Below are 15,783 nucleotides of genomic sequence, written 5' to 3'. Positions count from 1 at the left end.
CACCTAACAAGTACACTGATGTTGCAGAAGATAGAGAACCTTAAAGTTATTATTAGGCCATGACAAACTCAGACAAGAATGAATGGGAGAAGACAATGCAGAGGAGATGAAGTCCTTGCAAGAAAATCAAACGTACGAATTGACCGAGCTGCCTCTAAGTGGGTCTACCAAATTAAATATGAGGAGAACGGTTAGAAGTCGAGATACAAGGCCATAATTATGGTGAAAGGCTACAATCAAAAGAAAGGAGTAGACTTTAAAGAAATATTCTCTTGTTATGAAAATGACTTCGATCCAAATCGTATTTGTTATGGCGGCACTGATGGACCTCAAAGTGGAACAAATGGATGTGAAGACGACATTCTTTCACAACAATCTTGAAGAGGAAATATATATGGATTAACCTGAAAAGTTTTGAGCTCCAAGAAAAGAAGACTTGGTCTGCCATTTGAAGAAGAGTCTGTACGACTTAAAACAAGCACCTCGGCAGTGGTACAAGAAGTTTCAATCCTTTATGACTGAGCATAAATTTGTGAAGACTAAAGCCGACCACTGCGTGTTTATGAAGAGGTATGAGGCCGGTGACTTTCTAATTTGCTTTTATATGTTGACGACATGCTTATTATAGGGAAAGATAAGTCGAGCATAGCCACCCTGAAGAAGACATTGAACTCGTCCTTCGCAATAAAGGACCTTGACCCTACAAAGCATATTCTTGGAATAAGCATTATAAGAGATCGACCTAGAAAACTCTTGTGGCTAAGTTAAGAAAAATATACTGAGAAGATTCTGAAAAGATTTAGCATAAAAAAGCCAAAATAGTGAGCACCCAATATCTAGACACATTAAGCTCAGCCAGAAGCAATGTTCCAGATCTGATGAAGACAAAGACGAGATGCTGAAGATCCCGTACCAATCCACCGTCGAAAGTTTTATGTATGCAATGGTTTGTACGAGACTCGACTTGGCTTATGTTGTTGAAATGGTAAGCCAATATCTGTTGAACCCCGAAAAAGAACATTAGAAAGTAGTGAAGTATATCTTCAAGTATCTCCAAGGAACGACAAGTTTATGCCTCCGCTTCGGAGAAGGTAAGGTCGAGCTAGTGGGCTTTACGGATGCTGATTTAGGGGGAGATCGCCGACTCGAGGAAGTCGAGAACTAGATATTTGATGACTTTTGTAGGAGGAGTTATCTACTTGCAATCAAATTACAAAAACGTGTGGCACTTTCGATAAATGAGATCGAGTATATAGCCGCGACTGAGGCTTGCAAGATTTGTTGTGGATAAAGAAGTTTCTTCTTGAACTCGGCCATGATCAAGACAGGTACGAGCTGAAGTGTGATAACTAAAATGCTATTCATCTAGCTAAGAACTCGATCTATCACTCCCACACTAAGCATTTTGATGCGAGGTATCACTTGATCTAGGATGTGGTGGAAGATGGACATCTCCAACTTGTCAAAGTGCACAGTGACCTCAATTGGTCCAATATGATGACGAAGTTGGTACCTGCAAGGAAATTCAAAAACTGCTGCCAATGTGCTGAGCTGCTGCTGAATTCGGCGCATTAAAGTCGAAAAGGAGAAAATTGTTGGTTGGTGTTCCTTCATTAATGCTGACATGCACTCTTATTTATTGAGTACAGGGCTCAAGACATACCAACCACTTCAACTATCTTATTATTATGGAAGATTCTGCAAGGAAGGTGGAGGGTCCTTCCCTTTCCTATATATACACTTAAAGACCTTTGTAATAGGTTGGAGATTTCTGTAAAAGCTTAAAGCTGAAAGAATTTGAATACCTCTAAAGAGAAGATTGAGAGTTAAACCTCTTTAGGGAAGTTTGAGTAAACCATCATTTGTTGGTGAAGTTTGGTTTCTTGTAACCCATTATCCTCATAGTGGAAGTTTGATTTTGGACTAATGTGCCATGATTTTTACTTCTTCATATGGAAGAAGGTTTTCCAAGTTAAAATTTGACTATGTTCTTCTTTGTCTCTCTCCTCTGCACATTTTTCACTTTCTGCTGTGTGTTGGTTGTCCTGTGATTGCCGAGCTTCGAGCACAACGTGTCGACCTGCGAATACTTCTGCGCCTACTTTGAGGGACCGATTTGTCCCAATATAACTAGTCGTGTATCAATTGCATATAGCTGCCACATGATAATTTCTCGTGAGTTGTGCACAAACTGATGTGCAACTAGTTGGGCATCAATTTGGACACAACTTATAAGAACATGTCATATAGCATTAAAGATGGGTATGCTTGAACCCAAATTTTTTTTGAACCGAATTGAATCAAATAAGTTTAAACCGATTTCGACTCCAAGAATCGAACTATTTTATTTTATCCGAATTGATTTTATTTTTCTCGAACTAGTTCATGATTCAAAACCAATTTATGATTTATAGTTGGTTCCAAACTAATTCAGGTATACAAACTATAATAGTCGTAAAAGAACGAATAAGGATTTAGAGTAATCGTAACTTTGAATAATATTTGTATTCAGTAAAAAATAATCAAATAAATTAGCACTCCCCAAGTCACAATGCACTTAAATAGGTAATAAAAAGAAAATTACAAAAATTATAAAATTATATGTACAAAACAAAAAAGATAAAAAAATAGCAAAAAAAAATCAATAAGAATGACCCCAAAAGTCGAAAAACGATGGTGCTCATTATAACATAAGCCTTGATTAGAAGACCAATTCCAAGGGCACGATTAAATTTAAGTCCATTCCAAGATGGTCATATCGGGTCATTGGCATTTGGCTCGGTTCGTGAAGACCTGAGCTTACATGCCTAATATTGGTTGTTGGAATCAGGCTTGGACTTGTATAAAAGCTCGTTTAGTAAAAAGGCCTCATGGTCCAATTCAAAAGCTCGGCCTTGGAGCCTCTCAGGCTCGTCTAGTATATTAATTTTTATTTTTATTTTTATTTTTTATACTATTTGTAATAGCCATCTCAATCTATTTCGCCCCTATTTTATTAGTTAAACAGACTTTTTGAATGATTTTGTTCTATATTATGCTGTTTGGATATGCATTGAATTTATGAATATTTATGGAATTACTAGTATTGTTGATTGTATATTTTGTTTGGATAAATTTTTGTTGTCTTATTTTTTCTAACAGGCTAAATCAGGCTTTTTTGTGTGTAAACAAGGCAGGCCATAGGCCGATAATTATATTCGTAACAGGTAACGGGCTTGGTAAGGCTGACACATTTAAACACAGACTTAGCCTTTTAAGACCAAAGCTCGGCTCAGCTCGGCCCGTTAACACCCCTAGTCATTACCAATCATATAATACATAGACAATCACCCTTATAGTCACATGGTAACTTCTCGTGAGTTGCACATCAGTTTAAGCGTAATTGGTTGAAATAGTTTTCTAAAATATTTGAAAATGACATTAATTTTATAGTCGCTCCTTCCTAAACTTTGACTGTTTTGTTATTATATATATAAAATAATATTTTGCTAATAATAATAAGGGAAAAAAAATTTCAATGTTACTTTAGATAACTTTATCTAATGTTCATCGAAACGACGTCGTTTTGGGGTTGAAAAATTAAAAAATTAGAGTGATAAAGACTGTTATAACCCTGAAATAAATTAAAATTACAAAAATACCATGATTTCCGTCCCAAAACGACGTCGTTTTGATGAACATTAGATAAAGTTATCTAAAGTAACATCAGAAAAAACAAACCCTATATATATATATATATATATATATATATATATATATATATATTTATTGGGAAGGTTATATTTACAACCTATTTTCGTTTACAACCTCTTACAACCATATCTTAACCGTTGATTTTCGCTAATCAACGGTTATCATTTATTGCGAATTAATAATTAATTAATAAATTTTATTTGCAAAAATCTTAACCGTTGATTGACGGAAATCAACAGTTAAGATATGGGTTGTAAGAGGTTGTAAATGAAAATAGATTGTAAGTATAACCTTTCAATATATATATAGGGCTTATCATTTCTCAAGCTGCTTGAGACAATGTTATCTCCGGCTACTAAATCATAATCGTACAAAGATGGATCGATGGTGAAAAAGGAATAGAGAGAAAAAGAGAATCATAACCATTCAAAGGTGAATCAATTAATATAAGGAAACAAATAAACAAAACGACGTAGTTTTGAAGTGGCCGGAGATAACATTGTCTCAAGCAACTTGAGAAATATTTATCTCGTGTGTGTGTGTGTGTGTATATATATATATATATATATATATATATATATGGGTTTGTTTTTTTCTGATGTTACTTTAGATAACTTTATCTAATGTTCATCAAAACTACGTCGTTTTGGGACGGAAATAATGGTATTTTTGTAATTTTAATTTATTTCAGGGTTATAATAGTCTTTATCACTCTAATTTTTTAATTTTTCAACCCCAAAACGACGTCGTTTTGATGAACATTAGATAAAGTTATCTAAAGTAACATCGGAAACTTTTTTCCCATATATATATATGGGTTTTATTAGTGTTATGTTACATGATTTAAGTGTTGTTTCCAACACACACACAAAAATGGAGAGAGAAAGTGGAATGATGAGAGAGAAAGAAAAACATATGTGGACCCCACGTCTTTAATGTGTGTGTAGGAAAGTGATGTTATATCATGTTACATGATAAACATAAACCCCATATATATATATATATATATATATATATATAAAGAGACTGAGTTTTCCTAGCATTGATTTTTGTATTAAATTATCAATGACGAAAAGAAACGAAAAAAGCAAAAATTGCCTATAATAATGTGATTTTGAAATATATTATCAAATTATATTTATTATTAGCTTAAAGCCAAATAGTAATGATTACCTCTTATTTGATCTATTATGCATCCTTGCCAACTAGGTCAACCTGACATTGAGCGCAGCATTTATGTTTTTACTATTATGTAACACTGTAGATAATAATTAATTATAATTTGATTAATATATAATTGAATGTGTATGAAAATAGTTCATAAATATAAAGCAATTTTTTTTTGAAAATATTCCAATTGGTTCATCGCTTCGCAACTAATCTAATTCGGGGTGAGTTCAAGATTAAATCTTTTAAACCCCTCCCAAATATGGTATTGGAAGAATTCGAACATATGCTCTCACTCCACCGGCTGAATGTCACTTTGACTCAACCCAAGTTAGCATAAAATTGCCCATACAATTTATATTTAATTAGGGATGCCAATTCAGACTCGTTTAATTAATAAATACCATTATGAAACATTTAAATTTACGAGTTAGATAAATTAAGTAAGAAAAGTTAAAATCAATTTTTTTTGGATACATTAAAATCAATTTTTAATATTATAATGTTAACTCATATTTTGTCAAATTCTGACCCATTTTAATACCTCACACATAATTAATTAGTTCAATAAGTGAAAGTGACAAGAAACTTTGCTCAGTCTATTGCTGCCGCTGATTCCATCGTATCCAAAAGAGCTAAAAATAAAATAAAAATTGCATTTTTTTTTTTTTTTTGGATACTGCATTGTTTTTTCTTTTCTGCCTTTTCCCACATGCAAATGCACAGCAAAGAGACATGATTGCAGGGATAAACTGAAGTTCCAGGGCGTTGGCAGGAGTTTTTTTGTGTGCAGATATCCAGTCAAGTGAGAAGGATATTTTAAGTTGTTCATGTTTGTTGGTACAAGTTTTTAAAAAATGGATTTTATTTTTTGATGTTGTATGTGATAAATTATCTCATGCAACACACAAAAAAGTGGGTAAAATCTATTTTTTTATTTTCTCTTTCTTTTTTTAGTGAGTCTCATCCACTTTTTTGTGGCTTGCATTAGATAATTTATATCATGCAACATTAAAAAAATAAAACTCTTAAAAAATTAACTTAGTAAACTGATTTGCTCAATATTTCTCATTTCTTTGAAAATTATGATAAAATACACCGTTTAAGAATATCACTTGGAATGTGGTAAATGATAAAAGGAGCATGAAGTAGATGACGAAAATGATCATCTTCTAACTCTATTCGTGTACAGCGCAATAATATTTGGTCAAGAGTTGCTTTCATAATTTCACCTCATTTTCTTAGTAATATTTTACCTTCAACCAAATGGTAAACTCAGAAAACTTAAATCAATTTTTCGATAATATTTTGGTCTACCAAACAATTTTTTTTTAACTTTCATAAAAACTCAATTTCCCACCATATTTTAAATAATTATAATTTTTTGATAAATTTTTTTTCTCTTTTACCAAACATTTTGCGGAGTAGGCACGGAAAATTCTTGCCTACATTATACACATACACCAGAATTTTATTAGTTTGTTGTCTTTTCTTTTAATATTAATGATTTTTTATTTAAAAGCATGATTAAAATTTTATAATAATTAATTTTGTTTTTAAAATTTTTAAAAAGTAAATAAAATAAAATAAAGTATATCATACAAATGTTTATTTTCCAAGTTTACGTAAAACAATAATATATACCGGGATGCTGTGTTTTCATGTCTTGTTGCTGTTGCTGCAGTTGGCATTGTACAATCAAATTACGTTTTCCTCACGCTTGTAAGAGATGACTTGTATATTGAACAATCTAACGGTCGATATACAAATTGCATGTAGAACGAGTGTTAAAATTATTAGATATTACGTATCAAAAATATATATTAGATATTAAAGTTGTTAACATTAAATATTTATAATTATAATATTTTATTTAGTAAGTAAAATATTTAAGACCTGTTTATAGTTAAAAATATTTAGCCTATAAAATATAATTAATTTTTTAATATTTATATGATTCGGTTTTGTTTTATTTGTTTGTCAGATGTATTTGAAAAATTTATTTATAATTAATATAAAAATCATTATATTTAGATATGTTAATTGATTTTTTTTAAAACATGCAAAAATAATTATATTATTCTTTTTGTTTTTATTTTACAAAAAAAAATAGCTTCAATGTAAGACATTATATAATAATTAAAAAATATTTATTTGATATGTTATTAACATTTATAAATTTTTTTTTGACATATCTTATGTTAATATTAATAGTATAAAAAAAAAAGAATATATTATAATTAAAATAGACAAAAAATAAATAAAATCATAATAGTATTCGAATATATATTTTAATTTAAAGGAGGAGCCACTAGAGAAATAAGTCTCAGAGGAATTAAAAGGGATCGGAATCGCGTATTTTATATTTTTCAGGGTTATATCAATAAAACTGTTTCAAACGACTTGAATAATATTAATATTAGTACATCTTGAAAATCAACATTAAAATGAAAAATTATAAATACATAACATAATAGTATTTTTTTTTTATAAACACATAATAGTATTTTTTAAGGATACTATAATAATTCTTATTTTTACAATAAAGTATACATCTATTTTTAAATTTATTAAAAGTGAATACAATTTAATTGACATTTAAAAAAATATAAAAAAGAAAGAAAGAATAAAACAAATAATAAAAAAAATAATTATACAATATAAAATCAAATTTTTAAAAATTATTATGTAGTGATTGGTAAAAGGAATTTAACAAATACAAAATATATCATTTAGTTTTTTTTTCCTCAACGAAATCTTGAAATTTAAACAGCTTGTGTAATGGTTAGGGCTAACAATGAGACACGCTAGTTTGTGAGATTAATCGCGGCTCATTTTATTAATTTTAATCAGCTAATTTTATTTTTTGGGTAAATATAAGCTAAAAATATTAACTCATTTCTTAGATGAGTAGATCTTGAACTTTCATATAATATAAACTAGTTATTTTTCAATTTAACGAAATTAAACTCAGAATTAGCATTTCTATTATATGCAGCGAACAATATAATCGAAAGGTCTAATTGTCATTCTAAGTCTCAAATTTAATTCAATATTGTGAGCCTAAAAGCTCATGAACATTATTTATTGAATTAATAGGTTAAATTGTGACTTAAAACAGTAATTCAAAATTGAAAATTTCAGGTAATATGGATCCTAATTTTTGTGCATATTTTTTTCATGAGTTTTACACCACAATTTTTAAACAGGGATTGGTACTTTTTTATGAGTTAAGCTTAATCATAAATTCCTACTATACAATATTTGTTAACTAGTCGATGGGAAAACTCTTCCAGGAGTGATACGCTAGTCTGTCACAAATATTTTTGACATTTGTTCTCCTCCTTCCTTGTAACACAGAACATGATATATAAAGCTTAACATAATGATGCGGGGTTAAGTTAGAATAATGGCAGCGAATCACCACCAATAAGATAAAGCTAGCTCAATCATAGTAATTGACCCAATGTCATGTTTCAACCCAAACTTTAATACATTAGATTTATGGGTCTTCCAATTATATAATCTTGCTTTAGCTCATTTTCAATTGATATGATATTTCATCCGTTAAAGAGATATAATATGTTCAGGTATCCTTTATTAAGTACATTTCAGAGCAATTATTTTATGTGCATATAGCCTTGCTTGTGTGATATCATATGGTAGCTTCCTGTTGTTCTGTATTTTTGTACTAGAAAATTTCTAACCCCTTTTATTCCATTTCTCATGGAAAGGGTAATAGAAAACGTAGTAGAAACATATAGTAGCTTAAGCTCCTAATGGAACTTGAATGGTTTTATATTATATTTCTGTAACAAACAAGTTTATATATTCAGAAAATTTCACGATGCCTTGTAGTTTCTTCCTTCCATCGTACCAGCTGATGTTCTTCAGATTTTGAAATTAAAATAGATAAAGGAGAAGGATGAGAGCAGAAAAGATCTTAAGATAGCATCAGCAATATAGCTCCATTATGGTTCTACAAAATTCTGTAAAGAACAACAGCACCATCATCAACTTCGTATATTAGATCATAGGGACATGATCCGTTTGCAATTTTTTTTTGCAATTACACTAATGTAGGACCGGTCGTACACTGTGTGATTAATGTAGTACTGGTCCTACATAGTATAGTTTGTAAACAAAAAAGTTTGTAAATATAACTTGCCCCTATATTATAAGATTAAATAAGTTTTCAATTATATACTCAATGATGAAAGAGAGAACGATAGCCAGCATGAGCATATGATGATATCGCACCACCAAAGCATTAACAGCTCATGAGTGTTGGAAACCAACAATTACACAATTACACAAATGGAAAAATAAAATAGAAAGGGAAGAGAGATTGACACTATGATTCACCTGATTCACATAATATAGGCTATATTCACCTCATCGTCATTTGTTACAAGTTACTCGATTTACACGGGAATATAAATAGGAAGAAAATTACAATATGTTAGAGACTCATAACAGTATCAGGCCTCTATGGGGTCAGGGACGTTGCCCCTGCACCCCGCCGAAGCAGCTCCCCCGGACCGCCATCTACTCATCTGAGAGCAGTATTTCAGTTGTCTTTCTGCTGACCCACCAATAAAAACCTTAAATCCTAAATCCTAATCCCTCGTCAGCATATAAAATATGAGCCACATCCAAACAATGAGCTCAAAAATGCTCCACAAGTGCCTCAACCTCCATCTATAAGTCAACCGGTGCAATTAATTTCCCAAAAATATGAGTCTTTCGCTGTGCGTTCAGTAATGATGTTGAGATTGCCTTGTCAAAAAAACATAATTACTTAGACACATATCATCTCACGTTTGATCATTTTCCATTATCAGATCAGAGCTGGCTGGTCCTATCTCAGTTTATGCCAGACGCCCACAAAAAAATGTGTACCCGGCAATGTTTTATAAGTGAATTACGATGGACATTGGTAAGTCCTTTTCTAAAGACAGAAAAAAAAGATAAAGTTGTGTTCCGATGCAGCGCTGTACCACTTTGTAGAGTGGGCGCTCATGTTGTTTAAGGTAATATGTACAAATAACCATACCAAGTATTGGATGAAGAAAGCCTTAATTATAATTTAATGTGGACCTCTTTAGCACAGTTGATGGAGAGATCACACACAGGGAACATAGACTCGTTATAAAAAACAACTTCTGGAGGCTTTTTTTTTTTTTTTCCTTCGTAATTTCGTTTCTATTCTATGAGATTTTATTGAAAAAAGTATTTGTCCTCTTAAATGATACAATTTAGGTTATTTCATTCTCAAAAAGAGGTGGGACCCACACTTTTTAAATTTTTTATTTCTCTCTCCTTATTTATCTATCTCTTTCACTCACTCAAAATTAGTGTCGCAAATTTCGTCACTACATATGAAATTTCGTCACAAATATCTGCGTCGCAAAATTATTTGTGACGAAATTTGATTATTTGTGTCGAAAATTATCATCTGTGACAAAATTTGTGATGAACTTTTTTGTCACAAATAAACTTTTTTTTTGTAACGACAACTTCACGTCCTTTAAAAATGATACACATTTTTTCCGAATTTATTATCGGTAAATAAGTGGGAAAGGATAAGATATCACATTTTTTCGTATTTCTTTAAGTGCGGTCCATCCATCCTTTCTTCTAGTTCTATGTAATCAAGTTAATTATAGCAACCGCAATGTGACAGTGAAAATGATGCGTATGACCCTATCAAATATATCAACAGCTAACTTACGTTAGCTGAAGTTGGAAATATATAAATTAGACTGGCTAATTTTACAAATTAACATATGGGTTGATGATCAATTTAACTTGTCCAAAAATATAAATTAAACTCGTCTCGTATTTTATGGGAGTGTGCAGTAACACTAATAACACAACATGGATATTTTCCACAATTACATGGACGACGTGTTTAACTCGTTAACAGCATTTTTTTTTTGTTCTTTTTATAAATATTTATACTTAAATGATTGGCAGAAGGACTAATACGAATCTACTAGCGCATAATTCATTGAAGTGTTTATTATCTCTTATACAAGTAAAAGTATATATGGCCCATATGAAAAGAAAAAAAAAACATAAATCTTATACACTTTTATATATATGTAAGATATTATTAAAGGAATTAAACATTCGTTTAAATAGGTTGGCCCTTAAAAGATATTAAATCTTTTATAAGTCGAGTGCCAGTTAGCACGCTCATGCCCCTAATTATAAGGATAGTTTTAGTAACCTATTCTCCAATCTTTTTGTGAAACTTTGAAATGTTTGCCTCAAAAAATCAATTTCTTAGCTAGGATTCGATTGGGAAATTTGAAATATTCGACATGAAAATCATTCTTAAGTCAAATTCTTCAAATTAAGAATCTAATCGTGTAAAGAACTATTTCAACACAAAAAGCTTAAGTTATTGGAATTATTAATTAAATGAGGATGGTGATGATCGAATCCGTAATACCGAATCTCTGAAATCATATAAAAAAATCAATTCAACCCAAAAATTTAAGTTATTAAGTGAGACTACATTAATAAATTATATTTCAACAACAAATCGTGTCCATAATGAATTTGGTGGCTCCTCAACGATGCAGACATGCAGTATCGGGGAGTCTTTTTACTTTACCAGACTGTGTGCATGCGTTTCTTTTTCTTATGACGTGGCTTGGTCCATCTGTAGGGTTCCTTGTTGCTAGACAACATCGTATAGAATCCAGACATAAATTTGTTTCACAACTTATTTATTTCTCTCTCACACTTCTACCTATAATCATTGTCTCGGTAAATTTTTAGTCGTCCACTAACTGCACTTATCCTCATTATCTTGGCAAATTTTTTTATGTAATTTGTGTGTTATAATTTAAGTGGATGTGGTATCTACTGTAAGAGGGTTAAAAAACCATCCTAATGTCTCACAATAGTTTTTGGGAGGCTTGTACATATTTACATATTATATAAAGAGTACATATGTACATATATAAATGAATCAAGTTAATCCAAGTACTTAAAGCTTATGTTTGGCTTGTAATAAAAGATTTTTTTTAGAAGTTTGATTCGTTTATTTAATTGAGTCAGATTTAAAGCTTGAACTTGACTTATTTAAAAGTATGAAACTCGAGTTTGATTTGTTTATCTCGTTCATAATTTGATTTTTTTTTCATTCATCAAATCTCTTAAATTAATTTTAAGTTTATTGAATTATTATTTAGTAAATATTTTTATGTTGAAAGATGAAATAAAAAAAATATTATATATTTAAATGTAAAAGTTAGGTATTTTACAAAAACAAATCTTAAATAATACAATATATAAGTTATTATAATTTAGGGAAAAGTTCAAATACCATATGTGTTTTGCCTTTAAATCACTTATCTCTCTAATTTTTATTTTATTTTTATCATTTATCCCTGTGTTTTTATCCATTCAAATTTCTTTTTAACGGTGTTAGAATTTATAATTAATATGATTATTCTATTCATCTTATAAAACACACTTTACTTACCAACTTTTTTCGGCAGAGCACGCCAAATTTTGTGGTCATTTGTGTTGATACAAAAACACACTTTAATTAGAGTAAACACCTTTTTTGGTCCCTAGCAATATCTACGAAATCCTTTTTAGTCCCTGGCAATAAAAAAGGACCAAATTGGTTCCTAAAATTATGAAAAAAGGGTCACATTAGTCCTTATGTCAACTCTTCCGTCACTAACGTGGCCCTTTTTGCATACTGTTAGAGACCAATTTGGTCCTTTTTTATTGCCAGGGACTAAAAATGATTTCGTAGATATTGCCAGGGACCAAAAATGGTGTTTACTCCTTTAATTATTAAAAGGAGCTCTCCCCAATTTTCTCGTGCTTGTCAATTATATCAACACACATTGCCACAAAAATTGGCTTACCCTGCCCAAATTAGCTGGTAATTAAAGTGTGTTTTTGTAAGAAGAATAATCATGTAACAGGGCTTCAATCCAGGAGCCAAGTCGAGAGGATGATTGCTTGGTCTTGTCCCCATGTGGACTGGGTCAAACTGAATGTAGATGGGTCTAGAGCTGGCAATGGTCTTAGGACCGGATGTGGTGGTGTCCTACAAAAAAAAAAAAAACTCTAACACTATTAAAGTGTTAATGAGGTACATGGATGAAAAAGGGATAAATGATAAATAAATAAAAAAGGAAATAAGTGATTCAAAGACAAAGCAGGTGTATTTGAACTTTTTCCTATAATCTATTTTTTTTTTCTTTCATCAACTTTTAATGATAACCCTAACTTGAGCTTGACTCATTTATACATTTACTGACATAGATTCCATCCATAATTTTTTCTAATCTCTATAATAATATAAGAATTCTTTTCTCATGTAACATGAGAATTATAAAACCCTTAAGTTTAAGGAAAAAATGTGTGTTATTTTAAATGACGCACCTTACATCATTTCACTCTCACAAAGAGGTGAGATCCACATCTTTAAAAAAAAAATTCTCTCACTCTCTCTTCTATGATTTATATTTTCTCTCACTTAAAATTACCAATGTTTTAAAACCCCACCCCGCCCCCGGGTTGACCCGGGTCAACCCTTACCCCTCCCCTCTGAGGGTTGGGGTCACAAGTCGGACCCTATATGCACATCGACCCCTCCGACCCCCAAAATCCGGCTGGGTTTCAGTGACTCCCGGGTCAGAGGGGTCAAAAGGGGTCACTGCATATTTTTTTTTTAAAGAAAATTCCATGAAACAACATTGTTTTATTAAAAAATTAAAATAAAAATGCTTGCAAACCTAAATCTAATCATTCTCTTCTCTCCCAGCGACCTAGACTTGTGGTATCTTGATACTTTGGTATCATTAGAATATGAATTTTGTACTTTGGTATCTTGATACTTTAATTAGGTTGTGTAATATTGACTTGTGGTTGTAATTAATGAATTATGTTAAATATATCTTGAATCTTTAATGATTGGTGATTTGTTTTTTAATATTTTCATATAGGATATATATATTTATAATTTTTTAATATATAAAACTGGGTCAGCGTAGTAACCCCGCGACCCCTGGTTGAACCCGTGACCCCTGATCTCGGCCGGGTCGATGGCGAGGCCGAGTTTTTAAACACTGAAAATTACACAATTTTATATCCTTTAAAATGATACATGTTTTTCCTATGTTTAAAGTTAACTTTAAACTTGTTTATTTAGTAAGACAAAATCTGATCGAGTATTTAATCAGTCAAACTTAAGTAGTTCACAAATAACTCGACTCATTCACATTCTTATCGTTTTACACATATTTGTCTGCGCACAAAATATTACCGTTAGTTTTTTTTTATGACTAATTGGATTTGAAATTGTGCTGAGTCGCAGTCTGGCAGAGGAGATTTTCCTATTTATATTTTAGGTGGTGTTAATCAATGTCTTGAAATTTCTATTTGAAAGCTATTTAATATATTCCTTTGAACATATTATTACATGAATACATTTTTTAATTATTAAAAAAAATTTAAAAATAAGTCTTCAAAATTTTTATTTAATATTTAAATGCGTGCGCACCTTGCGGGTAGAGTTGTCCGCTCATTCTTGTAGTCTTATGTGACACTATTATTTTATGGGACAAGATCTGTTTACAAATTTTTTTTGCAATTACACTAATGTAGGACCAGTCATACACTGTGTGATTAATGTAGGATCGGTCCTACATAGTATAGTTTGTAAGAGTTTATAAACAAAAAAATTTGTAAATATAACTTGTCCCTTATTTTATTGGTTAAATGATTTCTCCGAAAATAAATTATTTTTGGTGAATCTAAAATGACATTATTTTTGAAGACTGGAATACGGTTATAACTCATATTCACAGAGAGAGGAACGTGCTAGCAGTATATGCGCATCAATTTGACAATTGGGATGTCCATGTTTTTGTTGTCCCACTTGTTGGGTGTAGGAATGAGTTAGGCAGAGATGCTATGGGCATCACCTCGCCTAGATTATGTAGTCTGTAATTTTCTTTTCCCTTATTCTAAAAAAAATAACGTTATTTTGAGATAAAATTAAGATATTTTTATAATTTTAATATATTGTAAGATTATATTAGCCTTTATTATTATAATTTTTTAATTTTATTACTCAAAATAATATTATTTTGAGTTTACCGAAAATAATTTTGTCTTCAGAGTGACTGAATAAACACTTTTTCCTATTTTGTTTTATTGTTTTGTACGTATGTAGCACTATTTCCAACCCCGCAACACACCAACTATTTCGTGTCCCAGAATAAATGAACATAATTTCCAAAAAAAAGAAAAGAATAAATGAACATGTGTCATAATGTGAACGGAAGACTTTTGTTTATGAGAAAGGGATGAACAACTTCATCATACGTAAAAGCATTACATCAATTATCATGTGTTGCAACTTCAACAAAAGAATTTCCCCAATCTATTCTCAACCCACATATATAATCACATAAAATATTAGAATTTGATAGCGAAATATTTGCTCATTTAATTTCAAGACAAAGAATAATTTGTTATGTTAAATCTCATAGATACAAGAGGAAATGGTAGTAAACCTTGTTGTATTAAACTACACAACATTGGTGCAATTATATAGGAAACCAATTGAAGAATACAAAGAGACACACTCAATGTGAGACTTCTACACTATTAACACTAACACTCTTAACACTCCCCCTCAAGTTGTAGCATATAGATCATATGCTACAAGCTTGATACATAAATAATACTCCCATTAGGAACCAAAAACAACAATGCTACATCAACGAAATGAAATGACTGTTGGGTAATAATTTTTCGAAAGAAAGAGTTATCGTTCTCAGGGAACGGTTTGTTTAGTTTTCCTTTTTTAAATCCTATTTCTAATTTCTTGAAATTAAGTGATCAATCTTTTAAAACTAAGAAAAGACTAAATGAAAC

The sequence above is a fragment of the Gastrolobium bilobum genome, unplaced genomic scaffold, assembly GCF_033153095.1.
Source record: "Gastrolobium bilobum isolate Gb01-03AN ecotype WA unplaced genomic scaffold, APGP_CSIRO_Gbil_v1 utg18566, whole genome shotgun sequence".
Taxonomy (NCBI): Eukaryota; Viridiplantae; Streptophyta; class Magnoliopsida; order Fabales; family Fabaceae; genus Gastrolobium; species Gastrolobium bilobum.
Note: the sequence above shows the minus strand (reverse complement) of the source record.